This window comes from Peromyscus leucopus, chromosome 8a (assembly GCF_004664715.2).
Source record: "Peromyscus leucopus breed LL Stock chromosome 8a, UCI_PerLeu_2.1, whole genome shotgun sequence".
NCBI classification, from domain to species: Eukaryota; Metazoa; Chordata; class Mammalia; order Rodentia; family Cricetidae; genus Peromyscus; species Peromyscus leucopus.
The window spans coordinates 47,323,534-47,350,445 of NC_051085.1; the positions used below are offsets into that span (position 1 = coordinate 47,323,534).

Consider the following 26,912-nt stretch of genomic DNA (forward strand, 5'->3'; position numbering starts at 1 on the left):
TTACTTTCCTTTGCACATACAGCAGCCTCCGTAGTCTGGTCCCCATGTGGCAGACACTGAACAGCTGGGACCAGGGTTCAAAGCAGTAACATAATTCAGTGGCAGTTTCCAGCTCCAACCTTGCCGGTCCCTATCTGGACCGGGCCGTACAGCTATTCCATTTCCTAAATTTTGTCTGGACTGGCTAGGTTTCCCTCAAACAGAGGAACCTACCTTTTTCAGCCTGTATTGGATGTTATTCTATAGCAATTTTATCCCAGGCTGAGCAATCTCCTCACCACCTTAATGGTGTGGAAAGTGACTATCATTTGAAGAAAGTGGCTGTAGATTATTATGTGTTCTAGTGTAGTAGAATTTAATAGAATAAACCAGATCTCTGTGTTGACATGTTCATTATGTAAAACATAGGTTAAACTTACATTAAGTTTAAAGCTCAAAAAGAAAAAAAAACCCAAGTTAAAAGTAATCACAATTCAAATAGGAATAACTATATTTAACCTGTCTTCTAGCTCTTTTATATGAAATATGACTTTAAATACTTGGAATATAATGTATAATAGAGCTTGCTAAGTTTTGAGAGGGAGGTTTTTATTTTGTATTATTAGCTTGATTGTCAAAATGTTATATTTAAGCCCAGCATGGTGGTGCATGCCATTAATCCCAGCACTTGGGAGGCAGAGGCAGGCGGATCTCTGAGTTCAAGGCCAGCCTGGTCTACAGAGTGAGTTCCAGGACAGCCAGGGCTCTACACAGGAACAACCACGTCTCAAAAGTTATATTTAAATGTACATTTACAATTGTAGTTCTTGGAAAAATTATTAAAATTTAGTAAGTTCAGAGAATATTCAGGCTTTAAGAATTGTGTTTTGTAGGCAGTATGTACCTGCTTTCATTTCCTGGATGCGATTTCAAGTATTCCCTTCTGTACTTGGTTAATATCGCGCTTGCTATTGGTGAGACACCCGCACACTGGCGGAGCTTGGCCTTCCAATAGGCTGAGCTCCTGCAGCGTCTCTCGGAGGTTCAGAAGCTGATGTCAGTTCCCTTCTAGTTAATGGAAGGAGTCGTCCGCATGCAGCGTAGAGCTCCGGAACCCACAGCTACACACATCACTGCTTGCCATTTCTCCATCAACTCAGAGCAGTCACTGCTGTCCCCAGCTCTGCAGCACGAGCGCTTGGTTGTGGAGATGCTTAGGACGGTGGCCTCAGTCAGGGGAAAGGCCGCTGCATGGCCAGCACAGGTCACACCTGCTGCCCTGTGAGCAGCTCCTTTCCCAAAGAGTACGTGAGCTAACAGTTACTTTCGGACTTTGTCAGTGGGCATAGTTTTTTCTTACCTTTTGTCTTGATTAGGAATTTTATCTCAGCCATTTTTACATATGTGTATATGTCCATGTAGTCATGATATTCTCCAAATCTGTCCAATGTTTGACCATTAGATCTATGCTGAATATATTAGTCTTACACAGACATGTGCATATACTCACAAATATGTATAGGTATGTGCACACATACTTTCCCTTTAGATAAGAATAGCCACTGGTATTAGACACAAATCACCACAGAAATGTAATTAAATGTTAGGTATGAAAAAGTCAGGAAGATAAATTAGCTGTCACCCATCAGGTTAATGATTAATTTGGATTAATTTTTTTTCTCTTGGTACTTCCCTCTTTTGACTGATTTTCATTGCTCTGAATGATGAATAAGGAAGTGGAGGTGTGGGTGTGTGGGGGTGAGCGTGCATGTGTGCATGGTGCACATTTGGTACAGGAGATGACTCCAGTACTATAGTGATTTTAATTGAGCTTGTATATTCTGCTTGATATTTAAAAATCATGATCACTGTTGTGAAATAAGCTTTGTTATGTTTGCTGTTACCAGGCTACAGTATGCTTTAGACTTTCCTGATTGTGTTTGAAATTGTTTAAATTGGTCATTTAGTTGGAATAGTATATCCTTATAGACCTGCAGTTGAAACACTCACTGCATGAGCCTTTTTCTGTAGTTGTATAGTTAACTTTGCCTCACTGTTATCCTCCCGAGACAATGGCTTAAGGAGAAAGGACTTGTTTTGGAGGCTGACCCCACTTTCTTGGGCAGAGCATCATGGTGGCTAGATATGGTGGGACTGTTTTCCCCTTGGCAAAAAGAGAGCCAAAGAAGGGATCAGGCCCAAGATGCACCCACAGGCTCTCTTAGTGACCTGCTCCCCACAGCTAGGTCCTACCTCCTAAAGTTGCCAGAATCTCCCAGAGAAGTGCCTCAAGCTGGGATCCAATCCTTAAGCACACGGGCCCATTGGGGGTCATTTCATGTTCCAACCATCCCAGAGGTTCTGTACTTTTGAAGGTGGAGATCAGAGTGGCAAGGAACATTGATCGGTCCAATGGGAACCTGGCTTTTAACGTTGATTTTTCTTCTTATTAAGTAAATCTTTTCAGTGGATGTATGCAAGTTCAGCATAGTGTAAGGCTTTGGACGTGGAATTATTTCCTGCTCATTGTGTCCTGGGAACAGGCGCCCTGTTCCCCTCCATGCCCCATTCCCAGTCTGCTGCTGGGCAGGAGGGAGGGTCCGGATCTGTGTGCACCACGAACAGTGGCCACACCTGCAGTGTCTCCCCATCACATTCCTTCACCCTGCTCACACTCCTTCACCCTGCTCACACCTTCCTAGACTCTGGACATCTCCACCGCTGCAGATTTCCAGGCAATTAAACCACTGATAGATAATGTTTGTCTAGGATTCAGTTTTTATTGCTGCCTATTATAAATCAAGGTTAATATTTGGATATTTTGCTTTTAGTTTATACAATTAAGGGAATGTGGGAAGTTAAGAGTGTTGAAATATTTGTACTTGAAGACCATAAATCAGAGCTGTGGAGCATTAGGGTAAAATCCTGGGTGAATGTCGTAGGTCATAGAATCTTGACATTCTTACCACTCTAGTGATTATAAAGGTGTGGTCACTTCAGGGGGTCTTAGCCTGAATCCCACACCACCACTTGTGGCTGAGTGAATGGAGGAGCTTATCACCTTTTGTGCATGTGTTGATTTGCCAGTGATGGTGACAGAGCCTCTTGTCCATGTGACATGGTGCACGTGCAGAGTCTTGGTAAGTGGTGGCCCATCTTTTGGTCACGAATACTCTGGCTTGGAGTTTAGTGCAGACTCCTGCAGGGAAGGAGGCTGACCCTGGCAGATCTCTCGACCCGACAGCTGGCAGACATGAAAGAGGTCCACACGTGTCCCCCAGGGGAACACTGCTGGCAAGGTGCATTCGTTTCCTATCAGTCAGTCTCCTTATGAGGAGAGCTTTTCCTAGGTTGAGGAGTTCACTTCAGTTTAGCACATTTCTAGAGAGTGCATTCCAGATTCCTCACAAGCAGCTTAGAGGTGAACTTTAGCGGTCAGATTCATTCATAAATTATTTCATGAACGGACCGAGCAAAAACATACCTCACCATTCATATCTCAGCAGGTTTGTCTGTGTGTGCCAACAAAATTATCTAGAAAAGACTGTGTCTGGACACAAATCTCCATTCTGAGCGAGCCTGTTAGCCTAGTCTACCGTTTTTGGTTTTTTTTGTTTGTTTGTTTTGTTTTGTTTTTCCCAGCCCCTGCTGGTGTAGCTGGACTGTTTTCCTGTGTAGCACTGCTGGAACTGTGCTGTGGTGGTCCTGTGTGCTGCCGCTGTGTTCTGAGGTATCCACCCGGGAGACGGGGCGGCCTCAGGCTTTGAAACACATCCTAGAACTGTCTTTCAAAAAACACTGAGTTCAGTGGTGTAGGCATGGGTGAGGCTGGCTATTTTGTACTTAATGATTAAAAAAAAAAAGAGGCCAGGAACACATTTAGAGCCACATAATAATACAGCAGTTACTCTATGTAAGTAGCTACCCAAAGCCAGGTTCACGAGCCACATTGAACCATATTTGAGTGGCGCAGCTTATGATTACTAATCTGTAATACAGGTGAATGACGTCACACCTGCAGGTTGTTTGGCCAAGGGAACTTCCATCTGCAGCACTCACCAGAACAGGTGCTTATGCAGGTCACGCCACAACTCCTGTTTCGTGAAGAAGATGCCGAGTCTAGTTGCCAAAGCTCAATGCTGTTGGTTTGGTTTATTCTGGGAGACCTTCTTGTGTCCACTACCATCAGATAATTCCGAGCCAGAGCTTCTAGTAAAGAAGACTGGGGTTCCCTCCTCACACTGCCAAGGAGCTACCGAATATAGAAATCCATCGGTGTTGAATTACTAAGGATCCGCTTCACTGGCCACTTGGCTGCTCCTGGCTTGTCGCTGCTTTGACCGACCCTCATCTCTTACGTATGTTGTTGGGGTAGATATGGGGCACTGGGGACCAGGCCCTTGCACGCGTTAGGCAAGTGTCCCGCCACTGATCTACATCTCCAGTCCTTGTTTTGGTTTGGTTTTTGAGACATCTCAGGTTGGCCCTCTGGAACCCGCATTCTTCTCCAGCTCGCCCGGTGCTGGTGTTCCCCGCCGCACTGCGGTACCCAGCTGCCCTCTGTGTGCCGTTAGACACTTGGGTTTCAGTAGCTCATGCTGTGCCCGGAGAGTCACCATCATGTGCTGGACCTGATTCTCTCTGGTTTGCTTCCCAGATCCATGGTGGCGAATAGAATTGTACCCTAGTGATACTCTGTATGAAGTGTCAGCTTCCCTTAAGGCCTGGACTGTGATCTGACGTGAGCCTGGGGCCTGCTCGCTTCCCTGTGGCCGCACAGCTCCTGCAGCCTGCTGTCTTAAAGCTGGCCAGCCACTCTTCTGCTTCTCTTGACATAGCTCTCCTAATTAGGCCAGGACTACGTAGCACCATTTCCCCTTGGATTAGCTCAGAGTCACATGATTAGGGACCTTAATTACATCTGCAAAGTCCTTTAACCTTTGCCATGTAAAATATCTTCATCACAGAGGCAACAACCTAACATAGTTATAGGTCCTGTCAGAACTCCAGATGTGAGTGGGAGATAACAGCTGGGACTCTTGGGGTCCTCTCAGAATCTATCGACTGTAGAGGAGGATCAACTCAGAAGACTACATTTCCTAGTTCACATGGTTCTGTGTCTTAAAAGACTTTAAACAATACATAAAAGTTACAACATTTAGTCACATGATACGAGATCTCTCCCAGAATGCCTAAATTTAGAAGGAATTTTAGCTAATTATGTGTGACCAACAATAGCAGTTCTTGAAGGTTTTAAACATTTACGGTATGTCAAGGACAGGCATTGAGAAATCAAAATGGAAGTGTTGTTTAAACTAACTTTGTGTTTTGAGGAACAGAAACCCCCCGAAGAGGGCTGGGCCGACCGAGCGGCCACCTCATCCCCGTACCTCTGCCTACTGCTGTGCTTTTCTGGGCAGAAAATTGAGCTGGTCATCCTTAAGAATGTTCGCTTAGTGACATCAGGTAACCTTAGTGCTTTCTTTAGTTCACACGGAAGATTAGAATTTTAGCATGTAAACAGCTGCATGCGTTGTGCTTGCAGTCCCGGCTCTGGCCCTGCACGCCTCTTGTCCAGTAATTTACGCAAACTGGAGGCCATCTCTGCCTGCCCTTTTCAGCTGGACACGTGCTCTCTCCTTGTTAATCTGGGGGTTCACGTGAACTCAAGAATGACAGGAGTCTCCTCATGAGCCAGTGCAGCTAGCCTGTGGAGCCGGCTGCCATTAGAAAGGGATTGATTGCATGCATAGTGACCTTTCTTTGAAACAACTGTCCTCCAACAAATGTCAGGCCGAAGGAGTAGCCTTAGAATTTTGGTAAACATTTTCCTCTGTTTAAAAAAGAAAAGTTTTAGATTCTTTGTATTTTGTTTCCTGTGAGAGAAAGACATTTAAAATAACCATATCAGCGTGACACTTGGTGTTAGTGCCGCTTTGATAATGGCTAACACATGAGGCTGGTGTGTCTCACATTGTGCTATGTGATAGACTGTAGACATTGTAATTGACTTTGGCCCACGTGCAATGGAACCCCAGCCTCCCATTCTGTCTTGCAATTGAACAGCGGCAGTCTGAGATGGTGTGCTATACCTCTGATGGCTATTTTTGGTTGTCAACATAACTGTGTCTGGAATGAACAGAAAACCAAGGGGCTGGGTATGGGTACATCTGTGAGGAGTTTTTCTTAATTGAATCAGTTGAAGTGGGAAGACCCCCTTAAATCTGGACCACACTTTCTGGGGGCAGCCTACATAAAGAACACGGAAGAGGAAGCTGTCGCTTTGCTTACTTATCCTCACTCACTAGTAAATCTGTTCCTTCATTGGCATTAGAGTCCATTTCTTCTGTACTCCAGCATATGCTGAAGACCGGCCGAGACAGCCAGCCTTGTGGACTGAACACTGCTGGATTCGCAGACTTTCCATTGGTAGACAGCACTTGCTGGACTAGCTGGAGCACGGCCTGTAAGCCACTCTAATAAATATGAATGTATCATATATAACATATTCACACACACACATATTGCCAATCTCAGTTCTTTTCCTCTAGAGAATAGAGAACCCCGACTAGAACAGTGTCGTAGCTACCAGCTAGGCCTGTTACTCTGAGAGTGTGCACTCTACAACAAGGTAGGCACCAGTTGGGCCTGGATGCGGTGTACTTATAATGTGACCGCTGTAGTTACAAGACTGAGGTGTGACTGACTGTGTTTAAACAGCTAACTACGCCAAGGGCAGGCTTATCGACAGCCCAGGTCATAGAAGGCCTCTGCTGCTGCACCTGCTTCTGTAGAACAGGGTAAACAAATACAGCTCCTGAGGCCCATCATAAAGCTGAAACCAGATCGTCCTCGGCAACCCCCGACTCCCATTCTCTGCCGATAATTATTTTTAAATGCGTTTAAGGAGCATGTGTGACGTTATTTGTTTCTAGTTGCTCGTCGTCTTGAATACATCCCTTACATTTAGATAGTGAAATTGTTTGCACGTTGATCTAAACAAACCAAGTATCAGAATTTTCACCAATAACTAGAGACCTCGAAGGACGTGGAATTAAGAAACGAAGTCCTGTTTAGTTTGCATTTTTAACTTCCCAAACCACCCCTGCTCCCAGGAACAATGAGACTTGCTGTATTTGACAGGAAAGGTGATACCTTTCTTCCTCCTCCTCACACTTGATTTTATTCTGTTTGATTTGCCAATTTATTTCCAGTATTTAGAATACCAGATTTGTATTCAAATTCTTCTTGTAACCACTTCTGACATGTTTTCTGATTATAGATTTAAAAGAAGGAAACCATTGAGATGGCACTTTGGGTAAGAGAGGCCCTTGCCAGCAAGCCTAAAGGCTGGAGTTTAGTCCCCAGAATCCTCACAGGAGAAGGAAACAGCCAGCTGCCAACCTGTTCTGACCTTTGACATGCCTGCACCATGCTCGGACAGACAGGCAACAGGCAGGTGTGCACCTCTCTCTCTCTCTCACACACACACACACACACACACACACACACACACACACACACACACGGCCACCAGCGGGGTGCATTGGTGGGATTTCAGAAGTGGTCCTGAAATCTGGCTTTTTTATGGGTTTTCCTGCCCCAGAACATCTAGATTGTTCCAGTTAATTTTTATATGACCTGCATACAAGTTCCCTCACTGTCTGAGAAGTTTCCTTGTGGAACATTTCTCTGCAGCATCACACTGTGCTAATTGAGGTGTGATTTCCCAGCGGGCACCTTTCTTGAGAACATAATTTTATTCATTCAGAGATCGCCAGTGCCCAGAATTTTAGGAGAGGGGAAAAAATATCAAGGGAACGCAGTGAAAAGTAATGTGATTTTGGATTTTGAGTTTTTATTGTGCGGACATTTCAGGCACATAGTTTTAATACTCGGAATGAAGAAGTGAGCCGAACGACCTCAGCCGGGCTGCTGCACTGAATCTTAAACGTGTGCTCTTCTGGGAGCGCCAGCGTTATAAACTGCGTACAAGCAAAACCATGTGAGGCTAGGCTCATTATTCCTGCTTCTCACAAGGGAAGTATTACTGACGCCTCTTCTTGCAGCATACTGAATTTTTAAGAACCGAATTATTATCAAAATAGTGTTATCTATATTTTGATCATAAGCACTTTTAGCAATAAAGTAATTAAGGCATGCACAGGTTTTAAGATCTAATACTATTACATACTTAATAGCATAGTATAGCTTTTTTTTTTTTTAAGATTTATTTATTTATTATGTATACAGAAGAGGGCACCAGATCTCATTACAGATAGTTGTGAGCCACCATGTGGTTGCTGGGGATTGAACTCAGGACCCCTGGAAGAGCAGCCAGTGCTCTTAACCTCTGAGCCATCTCTCCAGCCCCCGCATAGTATAGCTTTTATAAATACTAGGAAAGAGAAAAATGTGTGGTGGTGGTGATTTGGAACCGAAGCACCAGTCTCTACAGTGAGCCTCACCCGAGATCCCTTCCCCGGTCTCTTAGTGCCTCTTCCTGTATTTTTAAAAATTGCTATAACAATTGTGTGCATTTCTGGTTCAGTGTTGTGTTTGCATCTGTTTTTACCAGGCCACAGTTAATCCAGTCACTAGCATAGCGTTTCCTCCAGTGCTCGTCATTTCCTCATAGCCTAGCGCCTAGCTGTTTTGAAATGCACGTTACTTCATTTTGTCCTCATTATACTATGGCCATGTGTGACAGAATCTCGGGCCTCACTCTTCTGAGAATCACTTTCTGCAGTGGCTCATCTTGAAGGCTCCGTGTGTGTGTGAGCTCCTCCTGTGCCAGATAGTTCTCTCCTAATCTCACCAACACTGGAGAGTAGAAAACTTAAATTGTTCTAGAGAACAGCAGCCGACCCAACCTCCGTGAGTGGTGGCTCCATCGCCACAACACTCAATTCAGCCACCTCAGAGGCCAGGGCGGGCACACCTGTCTTCGCCTTTCTGTTGGATATGGGCGGATTGGTTTCAGTTTTGTGGGGCCTGGAGCCATGCACTGTATTAGCTACAGCCTGTGACTTAACCATTACTAAGACACATTTTTCCTCAGCACAGCTTGCTTGTCAACGTCATGACTCCACTTGGGCAGAGATGGCCTGGGTGTGGAGTAGCCTGCCCCCACCTCTCCTTTCCACCGCCCTCGTGTGTCGGGAAACCCACCGTGTCTCTTGTTTGAACTGTTTCTCTCTTTGGCTGCTCTGAACGGTTTCACCAGGAGCACATGTAAGTCCATAGATGCAATGGTTTCGTTTCTCCAGTCGGTGCCTAGGAGCAGAATTCTCTGCTCCACAAAGCAGCTGCTGTTTAGAATCCCATCAGCAGGGCCGCTGTCCAGCACTCCCAGCACGTAGCTTCTGCCCTGCCCTGTAGTCCTTCTGAGGGTATGACTGGTTCCAATTCATCCTCTCTGGTCACCGGGGATGGTGACACCGTGTAGTGTGAGCATTGGCTGTGGGTGTCCTCTGGTAGGAAGTCTTCTCAGATCTTTGGGGCATTTCTGAATTGTTTTATGTTGTGGTTTTGAAGTTCATAAGTTCCGTTCATGAATATAAGTCTCATTTGTAAAGTTGACGCCTGTGTCTTAAAATCCTTGTTTGAAGAAAAAGCAAACAAAAAACTCACTTAATTTTGCTGAAGTTTTCTTTTTCAGGGGAGCAAGAGTTTCAAGACAGGGTTTCTCTGTGTAACAGCTCTGGCTGGCCTAGAACTCACAGAGATCCTTCTGCCTCTGCCTCCCAAGTGCTGGGACCCTCCCTTCTGAAATAACATTTGCTTTTTTGACATGAAGTATGTGTTTTCTTACTTTTTAAAGGATCTTTTCCCTGGACATTTTATTTGACTAGCATTGTCCTTTCGTTTTTAGGAGCTGCTGGCCCGATTTGTGGGCTTTCTGTTTCTGAGAAGGCTTCCTTTATTTGTGTTGCTTTTTATGTTATGTTGTTTGTTTTCTTTACAGATTTTCTCTAGCTGGTGCTGAGCATGTGATGATGATGTAGTTCTCGTCCTGCCTTTTCCTTTGAGTTTGTTGACCCTTTGGATGTCTGGTTTTAGGGTTTCCGTCAAACATGGAACAACTTTGGGTCCTGTTCTTCTTTAGATATCCTCCCCCCCTTCCCTCTTTGGTCCTGGCTCCTCTCACATGGCCATGAAGCCGCTTGGGATCCTTTTCCTCTCTGTACTTACTGTCCCTATCCGTGCCCCCTTCTTGTATGGTGTTAGGTGAGGGCATGGGTATGCCAGTCATTGCTGCCCCAGAACCCTGGATAGGAAGAGGAGGCCAGGATTTAAGGCCAACCTCAGCTCTACATACAGCCTCAGCCATATAGCAAAATCAAAAGTAAACAAAAAACAGGAAAAGAAAGATGTAAGTAAAAACACCCAACAATGTATATAGCGTGTTTTTAACACGAGACACTGTTTTCTACCTGTAGAAGCTGAATCTGAGTTAATTTATATTACATTCACAACTGCTGAAGGTAGACATTTCTCTGTTTTGAACACGTGGGTTGTAATGCTGGCATTTTCGTCTATGGATTCCACCATGCTTGCCACTTCTGTGTGCATTTAGTTCATTGCCACTCCTCTTGGTTTACGTTACATTTTCTTGCTTTCTTTGTATTTCTGGTCTTTTTTTTTAAATTATATACCAGATGTGACTTTTACCTTGCTGATGGTTGTATTTGTGTATGTGTGTGTGCTCAGGAATGTATGTCTCTGTGTGCATGTGAATGTGTAGATGTGTGTGTATATGTGTCATGTGCAGGCCAGAGAGCCACACCAGGTGACCTTCCTCAGTCACTCTCCACCTTATTTTGAGACAGGCTTTCTCACTGAACCTAGAACTCATGTTTTAGCTAGGCTGCCAGGCTAGCGGCTCCAGGAATCTTCCACCTCCCTAAAACAGGATTACATGAACACCAGTGTGCTTGACTTTTTACATGGGTACTAGGGGGTCTGAATGTAGGTCCTCATACATGCATGGGAAGCGTCTCATGCCTGCACCGTCTCCTACCTGGATGACTCCATTTTGGAGACAGAGTCTCATTCCCTGTGTAGCACAAGATGACCTTGACCTTCTAGTCCTCCCCCCACCCCCAAAGTGCTGGCATTAGTGGCATGTACCGCCATGCCTGGGGCTTGAACTCATGGCTTTGTGCATGCTAGGCAAGCATTCTAACCACTTAGCTACATTCAGTCCCCAGCCAAGTTGGAATTAAAATTAATTCCTACAATATCCTTGAACTTTGGATACAGCACCTGTTTACATCTCTTGGAAACAACTTGATCATTTGGGGTCTGTTGTTAAGCTGTGTGTGTTAGGACCAGATCTGTGTTTGGCTGCAGCCCAGGTTCTCTAGTGAGGCAGACTCCTTTCCAGTGTTCTCTGCAGTTTCTCCTCCTGGCTGGTAGAAGTAGGAGAACTTTGTGTGTTGTCCTAACACTTTGGGGGTTCTTTAACCTCCCTCATATGGTGTCTTGATGCCTTTGCTGAGGGGCACTATGTACTGGACGGAACCTCTGCTGGCACTTAGGAAGTCTGCTTCCTGGCAGTCTCCTCTCACCTCAGCGAGGCTGGCCCATGGCCATTTTCAGACTCAGACCCACTCCCATAACCTGGGAGACTCTCACACATCATCTGACTTTTCCTCCCTACACGGCAGCCGGGAAGTTCACCCGAGACAGTCCTAGTGTGGGTGAACCGACTGCTCCCTGGCTCTCAGGGAGTGCGGTCCACTCTGCCATTGTCTCGAAAGCTCACGTTCCCCCTTCATCCATTCCGTTTATTCATTCGTTTCTGAGAGTGAAGTGACTGGGACTCTGTGGTATGAATGTTAGCTGTGTAGAGAGGGAGGGCGGGTTGCACATTAGGACAGCCACGGGGGAACTCAGAGAGAGTAGAATTTTGGCCACTTGTGAGTTATAAGAAGAACCACTTCATTAAAGAGCATGACTTTCTTTTATTTTTTTTTTTTTTTTTTTTTTTTTTTTTTTTTTTTTTTTTTTTTTTTTTTTTTGCCTTTTGATTTGTAGACCAGCTTCATACAGAGACATGCTTCTCCATCGGTAAAGTTTTACTTTTTTTTGTGTCTCACTTTTTCTAGTTGACTGTTTTTATATTTCTTTAAGATACCAGAATCAAATTGTGTTGCCCTTTTTCTTCTCAATCCTTCCCAATTTCTATCCGGATGACAGCTGACTCCAGTGGATAGAATATCTTATATTTTAAAAGTTATCAGTAACAAACCTGTTGTTAATATTATTGAACTGCATAATGAATGGAAGGAGATTTAAATGTGTCTTTAAAGCTTATGTTAATGGTATTTTGTTGTAGTTTTAGAACTTTCCTATTTCATGCCTTTGTCCTTACTATTTGCAGATTTACCAATAATCTGACATAATATCATTTGAGTGAAGAGCTCCAACTTAGTGGACAGGATCTGTTCAGCATCACATGAAGAACAGTCCGCAGAGATCCTCATCAAACTTGTATTTATTGTAGGTCAGGGTTCAGCCACTCCGCTTGCCCTTACACAGAATACCATGTTGGTCAGCTTTAAGCTTTCACTGTCTGTTGTGGGGACAGCTGCCCTTTGCAGGCATGAGAGGTGAGGAGGCCGGGGCTGCCTCAGTGTTCTAAGAACGTTGGCCATTTCCACTTGTTTTCTTGTATTTGAGATTGAGTAGCTGAGGAGCTGGGAGGTCTGTGTGGCACACAGCCATGTGCTAGTGGACATGGGCGCAGGCGAGGAGCTGCTGACTCCTCAGGCCTGAGGTGGGTGGCGAGTGCTTTCTCGCTGGTGGAAGCACTGAGCTCGTCCCTTCCTCTGAGACCCGAGGGCACTCACATTCCCAAAACGGCTTCCCTTCTGTGCACACGGGTTTTGTGTGTGTCTGTGTGTCAGTGTGTGTGTGTGTGTGTGTGTGTGTGTGTGTGTGTGTGTGTGTGTGTTATTTTTGAAGGAAGGTTGTTGGAAATGGAAAGTGGAAGTCTCTGACTGCCTGTTAAGTGACCAGAGAAACTGAGTCTCTGCCCTTCTTTACATCAGGCATACAGAACCAACCTTAGAAAACAAACAGGAAGTGTACATGTCCCAGGATAAATTGTAATTCATGCACTCTGAGTTTTCAGAAATAGCCCCAAATTTAGAAATGTGTAGCTAATTTATAGATGATAAAAAGACAATGAAGTTGTCTCTACTGGAGACCACAGTGCTCTTTCCATGGTTGGATTTTTAAAGCATGCGTGCTCAGTTACCTATTGCATTGTTCTGTAATTACGTTCTCTTTCTGGAATACCTTTCAGTCATCCCAGGCTTGGAAATTGCCCCTCTTTCTCACGTGCTGTATTTCCTTGTTTATCTGACTGACTCCCTGGGCCTCCCACTGCCTCCACAGCAGAGTTCTCACACTGTCATACCTGTCAGGTCCGTTTTATTTTTCACTTCTGTTTGCCTGACGAGACATCCCTTCTGATTTCCATAGTCTCCCTGACGCAACTTCAAGTGACTGTTAACCTTTAAATGCAGCTAGTCCCTCCCTGGAATGCCCTTCATTATTCTTCTGACCCTTCTCTTTGGCTCATATATTTGAATCCTCTCTTTCCTATGTCACTTGTCATTTTGATCATGTACAGTCTTCACTAGGGTCCTCAGAGAATGTGATGGGAGGTAACTCCCTTAGACGTCATAGTTTCAGAAAATGTTAGACATATGAGTCCTTTATGAACCTTGTCCTGTGCTCCAGATAAAAGCAGGTTTTTATTAAACAGTCGCCGTTCTTAAAAGTTTCTATGGGAAGAAAGCATCGATGTGTTTTAGACTATTTTGAAATTCCTTAAGGCTGTAGCTCTTAAGAGTGACTCAGTTTTGACAGCTGCCCTTGAAGACAAGGGAAGTAAGAATATAATTTGATTCTGCAAAAATCACTCAGATGATTGGAAGGTGACAGCACTCTTCTGTATTGTCTCTTTCTAAACCGGTGTAACAATCTTGTGCCTGGAGAAATGCAGTCAGTAGAACAAAGCCGAGTCCGCATGCAGTCAGTCATTTGCACAAAGTGTGTACAAGGAAACTTGATGCAAGGGAAGTGTCCATGTCCAAACCAAAATACATTTCTAAATACTAATTGCAAGGCTGTACGCTCACATCTAACAGACCCATTTAGACATTGATATTAACGGTGGTTCGCCTTTTAATTAACTGCGGTGACCTCGGGTAACTGCTGCTTCGGTATTACGGTAGCTGACTGTGGTGCCCTAGTTCGGCCCCAGGGCCTTGGGCATGCTGCGGAAGCTCCCTGGCACCAAGTAGTCCTGGATTTGTTGTCAGTTCCCTTTCAATTCGGAGTCCCATGCTGTGATATTGTGAGCAGTGCTCAGGGTTGAATCCGTCCTGCTAAACATTCTCACATATATCGACTTCAGTTGTATATACTTTCTAAAGCGTGAACTCTATTGTTCATAAAACTGGAACATCCCCCTGTACATTGCTGGAGAACCCTTGGCGGCACCGCCAGTTCTCCCCTGGGGACTGCCTTGGCCAGGCCTGGCTGCACTGGAGTCAGCTGCCAGAGCTGCCCACTTCTGCCTCACTGAGAGCCACGCCCTACTGCTGTCCTGTTCAGATGTAACATCTGTCACAGGCATCTGCATTCTGTTCTTCTCAGTTGTTGTTACATTTCCCCTTTTCTGGAGGGCATTTGTCTTTATCCTGCAGGATTCTGAGGAACAGCAGAGGGAACAGAACAGGTCACGCACTTTTCCTTAGTAGTTTTACATGCAAACTTTATTTCAGTTCCACTTAGTTTAATACAGCCATTTTGTTAGACCTCCCAAGTTTGGTTATCTAGTCCTGTTAAATGTACTCAAGTACAGACCACCTCACAGTGAAGTCATTAACATAAGAGACAGACAGACACAGGTCAGGAGTTGGGCATGTGGGCTTAAGTCTTTCTCGGCACTCACTTGGGTGAGTTGTCGAATTTCTTTGTATCTCCCATTTCCTCACATTGGAGTTGGGACAAGGGCACCAAGTCTCCATTAAGATTAACTCAGGTGTTGAGAACACTGCCACTCTGGTCCACCAGTAAATGCATGCTCTTTTTGAGTTAACGAGTTTAGAGCCACACACTGTGCTGTTCTCATCCGGGCTTAAGACCAGTGCTGTTATTCTGAAGGAAATTTAACTCGGAGCATAGTAATAGCAAAAGCCCAAGACAAGCTGGCTGTTCAGCATCAGCTATTCTGAAAGACACTAAAAATCAATCAATAAATAAAAGGGGGACCTTTCTGTCTTCTGTTGCAGAAAGGCAATCACAGCTCATGTTTGTGCTTCCCCTGCAAAGAGCTTTCCAGAACAGTGCACCTGTTTGGTGTGTGTGTCTCCTCTTCCTGTTCACCTGACGTCATCTGTGTCTCCCGTTCTGAGTGAGGTCCTCTGTTCTCTTTGCAAACTTAATGCATTCTCGTCCCTGTTCAAGATGTGGGTGTCTAAGCATTGGTTATAGGAAGGCCCACATCAGCCCCCTTTACCTTGTCTGTCTGTCTCTCTCCTCTCCTTCCCCCCAACCCCCTGTTTTTTTGTTTGTTTTTTGTTTTTGTTGTTGTTTTTTTTTTTTTTTTTTTTTTTTTTTTGAGACAGGGTTTTTTTCTGTAGCCTTGGCTGTCCTAGAACTCACTCTATAGAGCAGGTTGCCCCATGAACTCACAGAGATCCGCCTGCCTCTGCCTCCCCAGTGCTGGGATTAAAGGTGCATCACTGCCCAGCCCGCGTCTCTTTCTTGAGTCTAGGACTTTTGTTGTTGTTGTGATCTTATTCCTTTGAGTTGAATCGTACATGCATTAAAAAAATTCTTTTAAAGTTAAAAAAACATGATAGTAATGTAATTAATCTATAGCTGATAAGAGTGTTGAGCATATTGGAGGATGATAGACTATCGTGGAAGTGGCCGGAGCCTGCTTAGCCAGTTTTGTTCCAAATGATTAATGTTTGTAGACAGGAAGGACCCGCTCCAAGAAAATCCGGAATGTGGGAAATTCCGATTTTTCAACATTTTGTGGCTAGCAGTAGAGGGATTATTGCTCCAGGGTTTAGCAGTAGATAGCCTTGCTGGTCACCCACTGAAGGCCTGAAGGGTGAAGGGAGTAGCAGCGCTGGATGCCACAGGGAGCGTATGCGGAAACACTCACTGTTGGGCCATGGCCTTGTTAGCACGGCTGACTTTGTGGGACTGGGGAGGAGAACGTCTGTGGCTTCAAGTGAGGTGACTCACGTTTTGTGCCTTGCAGTGTGCATGATACTTGTTGGGAAGGGACAAAGGACAGACGGGTGTACCCCATCCTTTCATGACCCTGGCATGTTCCCCAGTCTAGTAGAGCAATGCACTTGTCTCTAGGGAAGGTAGGTTGGACTGGAGATACTTAGGAAGACCCCAGGAGGTCTGTTGCCCACCAGCCCTGGTGTTTCACTTCCTGTGTGTCTGCATACAATTGTTTGCCTCATCCAGCACAGTCAGGTTGGCCTTGTTTCAGGAGGGTGGTTAAATGTGCCTGAGTCACCTCACACACTTGTGCATGGTGAACCATCACATGGGGTTATGGTTCTTAGGGCTTTAGTCCTCTGCATTTGGAGCTGGCCTGGTCCTCAACAGGTCAGTACCGTTCCTCACCCCACTGGAGAAGAGCAGGCATTATTCACGGTAGTCATCCCTTGTTCTTCCCACAAGACACAGGTGCTGTCAAATGAAGCAGGATTCTCGAGGTTTCTGCCATGTGTCCTGCTCCAGAACCTTGGGCCCATGGCCATGCAGGAGCCACAGGGAGCTGACTTACTCTGTTGTAGCTCACACTCTCACTGTCCCACTTTGTCTGTCTGTCCGTGTGCCTGCGGCCTTTTGTCCTCAGAAAATGGAAACTGGAATTTCCTCGTGTTCTTTCAACTCCTCTTTGGATTTAACTTTCCTTGACCTTGGTTTATCATATTTTGTCATTATTCATTTTTGGTTTTAAGATAAGGTCTTGCTGTGTAAGGTAAGGTCTTTGGTTTTGAGGTACGATCCAAGCTCTTTGAACTTGCTTTGTGGCGTGCACTGGGCCCTGATCTTGCAATCCCTGTGTCCTGAGTGCATGCATCACTGCGACCAGCAACCTTATTACTCTTGTTGCTTTTACAGCTTCGTCTCTCCTTGTGCTCAGCAGTCAAGATCGTGCCTGCACACTGCTTCCCTGTCCTCCTGGTCCTCCGCTAGTCACAGATGGGAAAAGTTTTACAGCTGAGAGGCTAGTGTTCTCCTCTGTCCTGGTCAAGGTGGAGTGAGCATCCCAGGCAGGAGGGGAGATGGTTCATTTTAATCACTCCAGGTAACTCGTGTTACTTGTCAGCAGCTGAAAGTTAGGGAAGGAAGCACACTGGCTGTGTGACACACGTACTGTGAGTGAATTCAAACTCTAGTCCTATCGTTAGTAAAGTGCCGTTGATAAACGCCTCCGGGCTCACACACTTTCATTTCACCCCAGCGCGCATGTATCTTAGGTGAGCCCAGTGACTGCAAAGTTCTAGCCCCGTTTCTTCCCCTGTCGCATGGAGATAGTGCTGCACGTCACACACTGACAGAGAAATGACATGGGACCTGCGTAGGCAGGTGCGTGCGCGCGCGCACACACACACACACACACACACACACACACACACACACACACGAGTGCACCAGCGGGAAGCTGCTCACAGTAGCCTCAGAGCTGGCTCCTTGATTCTCCCTCGTCTGAGGGCAGTCCTCCCCGGCTGCCATGAGGAAGGGTGGGAGGGAGCAACCCTCTGATACTTAATCAGACACATGTCTGTATATTGTTTATCCCTTTGGTAGAGTTCTTACCAAATAATGTGATTTAAAAAAAATTTAATGAGTAATGTGAACCTTCTTGGAAGGCAGCTCTGCACTATGCCACCAACACACCCCTGAAATCTCTCACATGGTGAGTTTTAAGGCTAATTCGGTGTACTTATGGTGCATATACCACCATGTCCATCATACAGTTGCTTCTTTGGGGACTAGAAACAAGAGTAGAAATTTGTCCTTAAGAGTCTAGATTAGGGGCTGGAGAGATGGCTCAGCGATCAAGAGCACTGACTACTCTTTTAGAGGACCTGGGTTCAATTCCCAGTACCCACATGGCAGCTTACAACTGTCTGTAACTCCAGGATCCAACAACCTCACACAGACATACATGCACGCAAAACACTGATGTACATAAAATAAAAATAAATAAATTTTAAAAGAGTCTAGAGTATAGTGAATTGTACAGTCTCTCTCTCTCTCTCTCTCTCTCTCTCTCTCTCTCTCTCTCTCTGTGTGTGTGTGTGTGTGTGTGTGTGTGTGTGTGTGTTTTTACAATAGGCATCAGACCAAAGGCCATGTGCACATTTGGCAACTAATCCACTACTGAGTAACATTCTTGCCCATGAAGACTTTAATTTTTATTTTAGGTTTTTGTTCTGTTATAGTTGCTAACCATAATTATGTGTCATTAGTGGCTTTTCATGTCTAGTCATAGTTCATAGGCATGATATGATGATCAGTGATTATGCCCAGAGTAGTAGTCAGGTTGCTGTGGCCTTACTTGGGAGCCAGGTGCTCTTGCATGCATGTGGTGTCTATCAAGTCATTTAATCCTCATGACGTTTCTGCTATAGTGTGTTTCATCCTGGGCTCTAAGAGTTAGTAAGTCGCCCATCGTTGTATAGCCAGTCGGCAGGATAGATGTAGAACTGCCGCCCTTTCAGGACGGTCCTATGTATTTACTGTGTTTGCCAGCTTTTGTGATTCCCACTAGCAAATGGAGATGAATCTGTATGTTTATGCAGGATTGGCCACCAAATTGTATCAACTTAGAATTAAAGACATGTTTTAGGTACAGTCCACAGTGGTGTATCATATCCTTCTTTAATTTCAATAACTCAGAAGGGCGCGTTGATGAATACTGTGTTGGGTACTTATTTTTCATTTATTTTAATTAGGAGTTCCTGGACCTAGTACTTTTATGAACATAAGTATACTAATAAATTCTCTATGTTCTGATTATGTCCTAATTTGAGGCACTTCAAAAGTTCTGTTGGAATTAAATGAAGTGTTTGTAGTCTGCTCTTTATTGTACACCTTAATTTACTTCCCAGGAATGTGTTTGCTCGAGTATATGTGCATATTAAAATTCTTAATTTTGAAAATTAGCCAAAGATATGCAAAAATGTTGCAATCCTAATTTAATAGTAAAGAAAACAATATTTTAAAAAATCAACAAACTAATGAATAGCATGAGCAATAACCATGACTGTAGCATCTAATTTAGTTTAATTTTCTTTCCAGTGGAAACATTTTATGTACAGTATATGATACTGTGTAGTTTTTATATAGTTTATAATAACATCATGATCTATAACTAGACACTGTACTCAGTTTATATTTCAGTTTTGAATTCTGTGGATTTTTTTCTGCTGTAACTTTACCTGGAACACATGCTGGCCTTTGCAAGCTCATGCTCCAGCAGCCTTTACTGGGCAATCTGTTGGGAATATGACAGACACTGTGGTTCCTTCTAAATTTTTTCAGGGTCACAAGAAAAAAAAAACTGTAATAAAATTGTTATACATTAACCACTCATCAGCATCTCCTAGTCAGAATGAAGTGTAGGAGCAAATTGCTGTCCTGTTACCTTCCTAGCTTTTGATTCAACAGGGGTTTATTTGTCCTCAGAACTGTCCACAGCGAGCCTCCTTATGTCTGCCTCTTGCTAGGTCTCTGTTTGCTCCCCTTATCAGAAAAGCACTCAGAGAACAGAAGGCCTGAAGGCTAGCAGCGGGCCACACCCTCCGAGCAGGAGGTGTGGAGAATGGCCTCCCATCTGCGCAGCCTGGGCTTTGGTAAAACGGAAGCAGCTGGCTCAGTTCTCCAGAGCAGCGTGGCCTGTGGCTGCCTAGAGGCCACTGGCCTTGGAGAACCGGCCAGAGAGCCGATTCATAGGCTGGAGTGTCTTCTGTGGTGTGGGCTACAGAGGTGAGCACCAGGTAGGTCGAGGCACAGGCTACGGAGGGGCTATGGAGGGCAGCAATTATGTATCAGGTTACAATAGTTTTGAATTTTACAGAACCAACTGATTAAAAAAAAAAAAAAAAACCAAACACTGTTTATTCAGTGACTAGAGAGACAGATCTTATCCTAGACCTAGTGTTCAAGTACCTGCTGTGCAGCTGGAGCTTTATCATGGTTATGTTTATGTTTAATATGCACCCAGTTACCTATGGATCCATTCATAATCATATACGTACATACACACACACATATATATGAGATAGGGTGAGGTAGGGAGATGGACTGTAATATGGGAAGCTTCCTCCCTGGTTTCCAACAGTTTTCTGTTAGACATGGTGTGGCAATTCTGATCGCCAAGGATTATTACTTATTGAGAGTGTTGTTTGTGTGACTTTGATATCACTTTACAGACATGAGTGGTTTGGATACAGCATATACAAGAATTCCTGGTCAGAATACTAGACCTTGCAAGTTTTCTGAACACAGGAATGTGCAGTGTCGATGGAGGTGGACATTTTAAACTTGTGCTGATGTTTTGTTCACAGATTTCTCTGTTCATTTTGAGACAGTGTGAAGCAGGGACCGTGGGAATAGTGACTGCTTCTTCCCCCTGAGCTTGAAGGCTGTGGGAGGTCGTGTGTTTACAGTAGCTACAGTGATCTGAACACTGCCTATCTTGTCTGGGCTGGGCACCCTCTGTGGTCATAGGCTCTCTTGAGGGAGATCTCACTGTATTCGTAGTTGTTCATTGTCGTAAAGTAGGGTGCTTGTAGGGCTTAGTGCAGTGAGCACGCGTTGTCTCAGCAATTTGGACTCCAGCGATGGCAGCTGATTATTTATGGGCCTCTGCAGAGGTGCGTCTTTATTCATTCATTTCTCCGGAAAGAGGACATGACATTTACACAAACAGAGCTTTAAAAATTAAAATGTCTCCAATGGGCTGGTGAGATGGCTCAGTGGGCAGTTACCTGCTGTGTAAGCTGTGACCTGAGCTCAGGAGTTGAAAGTGCACCCTGGAAGGTAAGAACCGACTTCATCCATCTCACACACACACACGCACACGCACGCACGCACGCACGCACACACACACTAAGATAATTGCTTAGGAATGTAGGATAGATGTAGACTCATTATTTCTGATAAATGCTATTATTGACTGCCTCTTCTGGGTTATTTAGAACATGATCTTTAGCTATTCCTTCACCTCTTCAAGACCTCAGACCATTTTCCAGCAGAAGACTGAGGCAAGCTAGGGCTGTCTGGTGTCTGTCACCCATGGCTTTCCCTGTAGTTCTAGAGAGTTGGCATATCTCAGTTCCACAGCCTGTGCTTTCCAGTTGTGTCCAGTATCCCACAGAATGTAAGGCAGAGAAGCCAGGCCAGCATCTGACTCTTTGATCTTCTAGCACTTTCTTTGCAAGGAGCCGTCCCCTAGATGCACCTCTGCTATGCCGGGCATGAGCCCAGGCAAGTCTTGGTGCTTGGCCACGTGACCCCCGGCGCTAAGTGGTGTCAGCAGAGGTGGCCCCAGGAATCCAGGTGCACTTGGAGGCTGCTTGTGGCAGTGGGAAGGCTGAGGTGGTTTACAGAGAAGTCTGGAAAGTGAAACTCACTTTCCTTGCTCCTGTATTCATTTTTCATCAGACAGGACTCAGTTTACTTAAAAGATAGAAAAGGAGCCTGGACAGAGGGGGAGATTTTAAAGCACCAGCCTGTCTCTTTACTGATTCATCCATATAGTGGTCCTACGTCAAAACCAGCTGATTAGTGAATAAGTTGTCCTAAGTAAACAGTATTGATAACTGTTTAGAGCAGCCTACATTTCAGACTAAGTTGGTGAAAACAGCCTAAGTGTTTTCTTTGGAAGCTATTTAGGGATCGCTGGGATGAGCGCCACACACGTGTGGCTGAACTTGGCGCTCTCTGACAGTGCAGAGTTCCCATGAAGGTGGGCACTAGGTAACATGGACCAGAGCACCTAAGTTACACAGCAGTGCTGGCCATGACTGAGTCGTCCCTGTTAGATGGAGAATCTGTGCTGTCAGGGCCAGTGCGGGGTGCCTGCGGAGTAGGTGTCAGGGCCAGTGCGGGGAGCCTGCGGGGGGGGGGGGGGGGGGGGGGGGGGGGGGGGGGGGGGGGGGGGGGGGGGGGGGGGGGGGGGGGGGGGGGGGGGGGGGGGGGGGGGGGGGGGGGAGCCTGCGGGGTGGGTGTCAGGGCCAGTGCGGAGTAAGTGTCAGGGCCAGTGCGGGGAGCCTGCGGGGTGGGTCAGCCCAGGTGGACGAACGGTGAACAGTCTGTTGTCAGCATGGCCCCTTCTTCTGCCTGTGACATATTACATGGCACACAGTACCAGCTGGCAACTCCATATGCAGGAAGAGGCCTCCTTCCTGCCAGAGGAACTGTGGAAACCCCAGTGCCCACCTCCAGTTGGGACCATCAGGTTTTAATATCGTCAGATATTTTTGATAGTAACTGGCTAAGTCCTGTAACTCTGCGGCAAACACCAGCCCACTGTAAAGAGTAGCCATGTCTTCTGCCCTCATAGCAGGACCTTCCCTTATGGCAATGCTGCGTTTCAAAAATGCCTCACTTACGTTTATTTTATGTGCATTGGTGTTTTCCCTGCAGGTAAGTCTGTATAAGGGTGTCAGATCTTGTAGTTACGGACAGTTGTGAGCTGCCATGTGGGTGCTGGGAATTGAACCTGGGTCCTCTGGAAGAACAGACAGTGCTCCTAACTGCTCTCTCCAGTCCCAGTCTTGCATTTTAACTAAACACATTAGTAAATGTGTTTCTAGAAATTATGGATTTCAAGCTCCAGGTTTGAAGTAAATTTTTGCTGCATAAAAGCTAATCAGTTTTTAGTAACTGAATTTGTAGTTTTATTATTGCCTTAACATCCAAATCAAATTAGCACCATGGATTAATTGGCTTTGTTTATTTAGTTTTAAATAAACTTAGAATTTGCTGAATAAATTTGCTGAATAAACTTAGAACTTTTTTAAAACTTAGAATTTGCTGAAGTGGTTATATTAGTAGAAAATGCTGGTAAGCTGCTACAGTTACTTAAAAACCTAAGGTCGGACAAGAAGAAGGAAGGAAGGAAGAAGGAAGGAAGGAAGGAAGGAAGGAAGGAAGGAAGGAAGGAAGGAAGGAAGGAAGGAAGAGGTATCGTGATTGTGTAGAAAGTTGTCCTAGAGGACATGGCATCTTAGCATTGTTTAGTTATGACAGGCACATTATCAGTATTTGTCGACAAAAAATTATTTTAAATATTTTGTCCTCACAGCGTAAGAATTGCTGTTGTCCCTAGAAAACACCATGATAGCTTCACAATTGATATTCTTAAAATGTGTGGTTTAACATGTGTATTCCATTCATCATCTGTCTAAATATGGTTTATCTGGCAGCACTTGGGGTTTGGATAGGAGGTGCACCCATGGACGTGTCTTCTGCCAGGCTCGTTTGCCAGAGCTCTACACCTATGGGACACTTCTCAGTCTGTCTCCTAGTCTGTGAGTCTACAACTGCACTTTCGTCATCCTGGTACTTCAGTGTCAGGATCAGATCTCCACCAGGTCACCATCACGGTCTCCAGTTCTTCTCTCTGAACAGCATCTGTTGCTGTCACACATACCACTTCATTGTTTCATGCATTCACAATTGTCAAGAGGTAATGGAGGCAGCCATCTCTGTCCTTTTCACATGAGGAGTACTAGGGATTCCTTTCTTGAAAGTTCACATGGTGAGTAGTAGGGTTGAGATTTGAACACACTCATTTTAACTTGTTTTTATCGTTATTTTCACTTTGTCATGCTGTTTTATATGACAATATATTTTGCATCATTTCCAGGATTTCATATTCTAGTTAACATTAACATAAGAGAATGCATTTGAATGTCTAAAGATTCTCCAGGAAAATTTATGTCAAGTTATTTGCCTTTAAGTATATTATTTCCATGAGATTGAGTAGAAGGCTGCAGTTATACAGAACAAGCCATATGCTGGAAAGATCGTTACCCCAGAAATAGTCTGTCTGAACCTGTGATGACTGACAGGTCATATTGGGGTATAGATGTGTTTTGTGGGGTATTTGGATGCATTCTTAAGTCCTTTGGCTTAATGTTTGGGAGCGGCCATGCCGTCCTGGGACGGTCAGTTTGGCCACAGAGCACAGAGCGGATGGTTGTTGGGTTCCATCCAGAGTGGGCAGTCTGACTGCAGTGTGGCTTGGTGTGGCTAGAAAGGATGCTTGCCATGTGAGAACAGTTTTCCTTGCGCTGGCATTTCCATCATCTGCCCTCTCCAGCCCGTCTGTGCGAGGGAAGAGGAAAGGTTTGATTTGTTTGTATTTTCTTCAGTGGTGATTTTCGGTACATGTGATACGTCCACAACGTTCCTGGGTCAGTGGCCTCAACCCAGGAACCATGGAGGTGTGCAGTGAGCCCTGTCTGCTCTCAGAGGGTACTGCACCATCACATACAGGAAGCTGCTGCCCGGTCAGTGCCCTGGGCTTTTGTTGAAAGCATCCCAGGGCTGTTTCTCCTTGGGGGACCCTATTAAGTGCTTGCCATTCAGAGCGGATAAAGCCTAGCCATACAGCCACTCACTAGTGAATGTTGGAGAGGATTCCTGCCTCCTCTGGAATTTTTGCTTATATTCCAAGTCAGGGTACAGCATCTCCCCGACAGAGATTTTTTTGAAGGACATAGGTGTATGTGGATGAGCCCTGACAATTAGGACCAGATAAAGTCACTGTATTACTATTGTCTCAGTAAATACACAAAGGGGTTACTTTCCTTTCTCAAGGGGTTCAAAGCACGTTTATTCCTCTTTTTTTCTTTCTGTTATTTGTCACATGGCTGCGCGATGGTACAGAAAGCTGAAGGACCACAGGCAGCAGGGCCTCTGGTCATTAAGCTGATGTCTGCATGCTTGCTTAGTCTTGGTGTGTGCCACCAGCTTTGCTGGGTCAGAGGCCTGTCTGCTCAGTAGACATAGACACGGGTCCTTGCCCACCAACTCTTTGCGGCCTTAGCAACACAGAAATGAGAAAGTTGTCAGGACTTGTGTCTTGGAGGAAGATGCGTGACAGTAAACAGGCACACGTGATAACATCCGTGGTGGTCCTTATGCACAGACTTCGTTATGGTGATGGGACACCACCAGGCCTGTGGCTCATTTTTGTTAGGCGGGCAAGGTAGACCTGCTGGAAAAATCAGCCTTTAAGCTAAGGTCTCAATTATCAGGGGTCCAATGGGGAGAAGATCTCAGGTAGAGAGAGTAGCTGGGGGAAGGCGGAGATGCAGGAGTGGACAGGACAGAGTGGGAGGCAAGCCCTGGGGGTGACATGAGACAGGACCACACAATCTTACCACCTACCTACTGTTGGAGATTTTCTGTGTTGTTGTTTTGGATAGGACTCCACAAAATTCACTGAGGAAGATGCAAGCTGACTGCTTAGCCCGAGGCGATGTTTTCTGTTTTTTTCTTTGTGATGGGACGATGAGAAAGGAGTATGAGTAGAAGAAACGCATCTACAAATGTGTTATGTGTTAAGCATCAAGTACATCAAAACAGATATTATGGCATATTATGTCACATTACAGTTGTAAAATTATTGTCGACTCTGTCCTAACTTTGCTTGGCCTTTAGCATACAGGGGTCTGTGGTATTAAGTTACCCTGCCATCACCAAGCACTTGAGAGGTGATTTCTCTAGTATCTCTGAGGGATTGTTGCTCTTTCCAGACACCACTTTCTAATAAAGCATGCTGGGTTCTAAATGCATGTTAGGACAACTCCGTAAAGCTGGTGGGATGGCTTAGTGGGCAGTGACCTCCAGGACCCAAGGGGAGGAGAAACCCAATTCCTCCTGCAAGCTGTCCTTTGACCTATGGGATCACTGTGGCATTTCTACACACATACACACACACACACACACACACACACACACACACACACACACACACATACACGTATTTTTAAAATATCTTCAAATTCTCAAGAAAACATTTTACAGATTTTTTTTTTTCAAAGATACATCATCACAATAAACTTAAACCATTTCCAGGTGTATGTAGGACCTGTTGCTCCGAGTCTAAGTTCCCTGCCTCGTGAGATCCAAGTGAAGGAAGTCAGCATCCTTCCCGCTGGAAGCTCTGCCAGACCCTCCCAGTGCCTGCATCAGCAGGATGCTTGAGAGGTCCCAGTTCGATCTGTTCAGTTTGTCTGAGGCCACTTGTGCTTCCCTAGGGGAACAGGCTCCTTGCCAGAAAGAGCAGTAGACTGAGCCTCTGATGTCGAAGGCTTTCATCATTTTCCTGTTCTACGTTGTTGAAGGAGAAGACCAGGGCGTCTGATGTGGGTTGCTCGATGCTTTTAGTGATGGGGAACCTTGTATGGTGTCTTACGCATCATCACACCTAAACTGTATTTGGGTTCCTGTCTGTACTTGCAGAAACAACGTAAAGAGTGACAGCATGTGTGTGTCTGGGTTTCTAAATACTTACAATGATGATTGTAAATGGGGGCAGGGGCGGGGGAGTCTCTCCCTGGCCGAGAGGCTCCTTGTTGTGTTAGCCCTGAAAAGCTATGCCTGAGGGAGAGGTTTGACCACTCCTTGATGTCCCCCAGGCTGTTCCCTGGAAGCGGGTGGCTGAGTTCTGGAGATGGAGCGGGTACTGATCCCCACCGAGTACTGATCCCCACTGGGTACTGACCCCCACCGGGTACTGATCCCCACCGGGTACTGACCCCCACCGGGTACTGATCCCCACCGGTACTGATCCCCACTGTGCTCACACAGTTGTTCCAGGTACTCGAGGATATGAAGGTGTCTCT

The 26,912-nt window shown here is 45.3% G+C and overlaps 1 protein-coding gene across 1 annotated transcript in view; it reads left to right on the forward strand.

Annotated features, from left to right (window-relative positions):
* Arid1b (AT-rich interaction domain 1B) overlaps nucleotides 1-26,912 on the forward strand; it is a 382,103-nt gene that overhangs the window by 169,029 nt on the left and 186,162 nt on the right.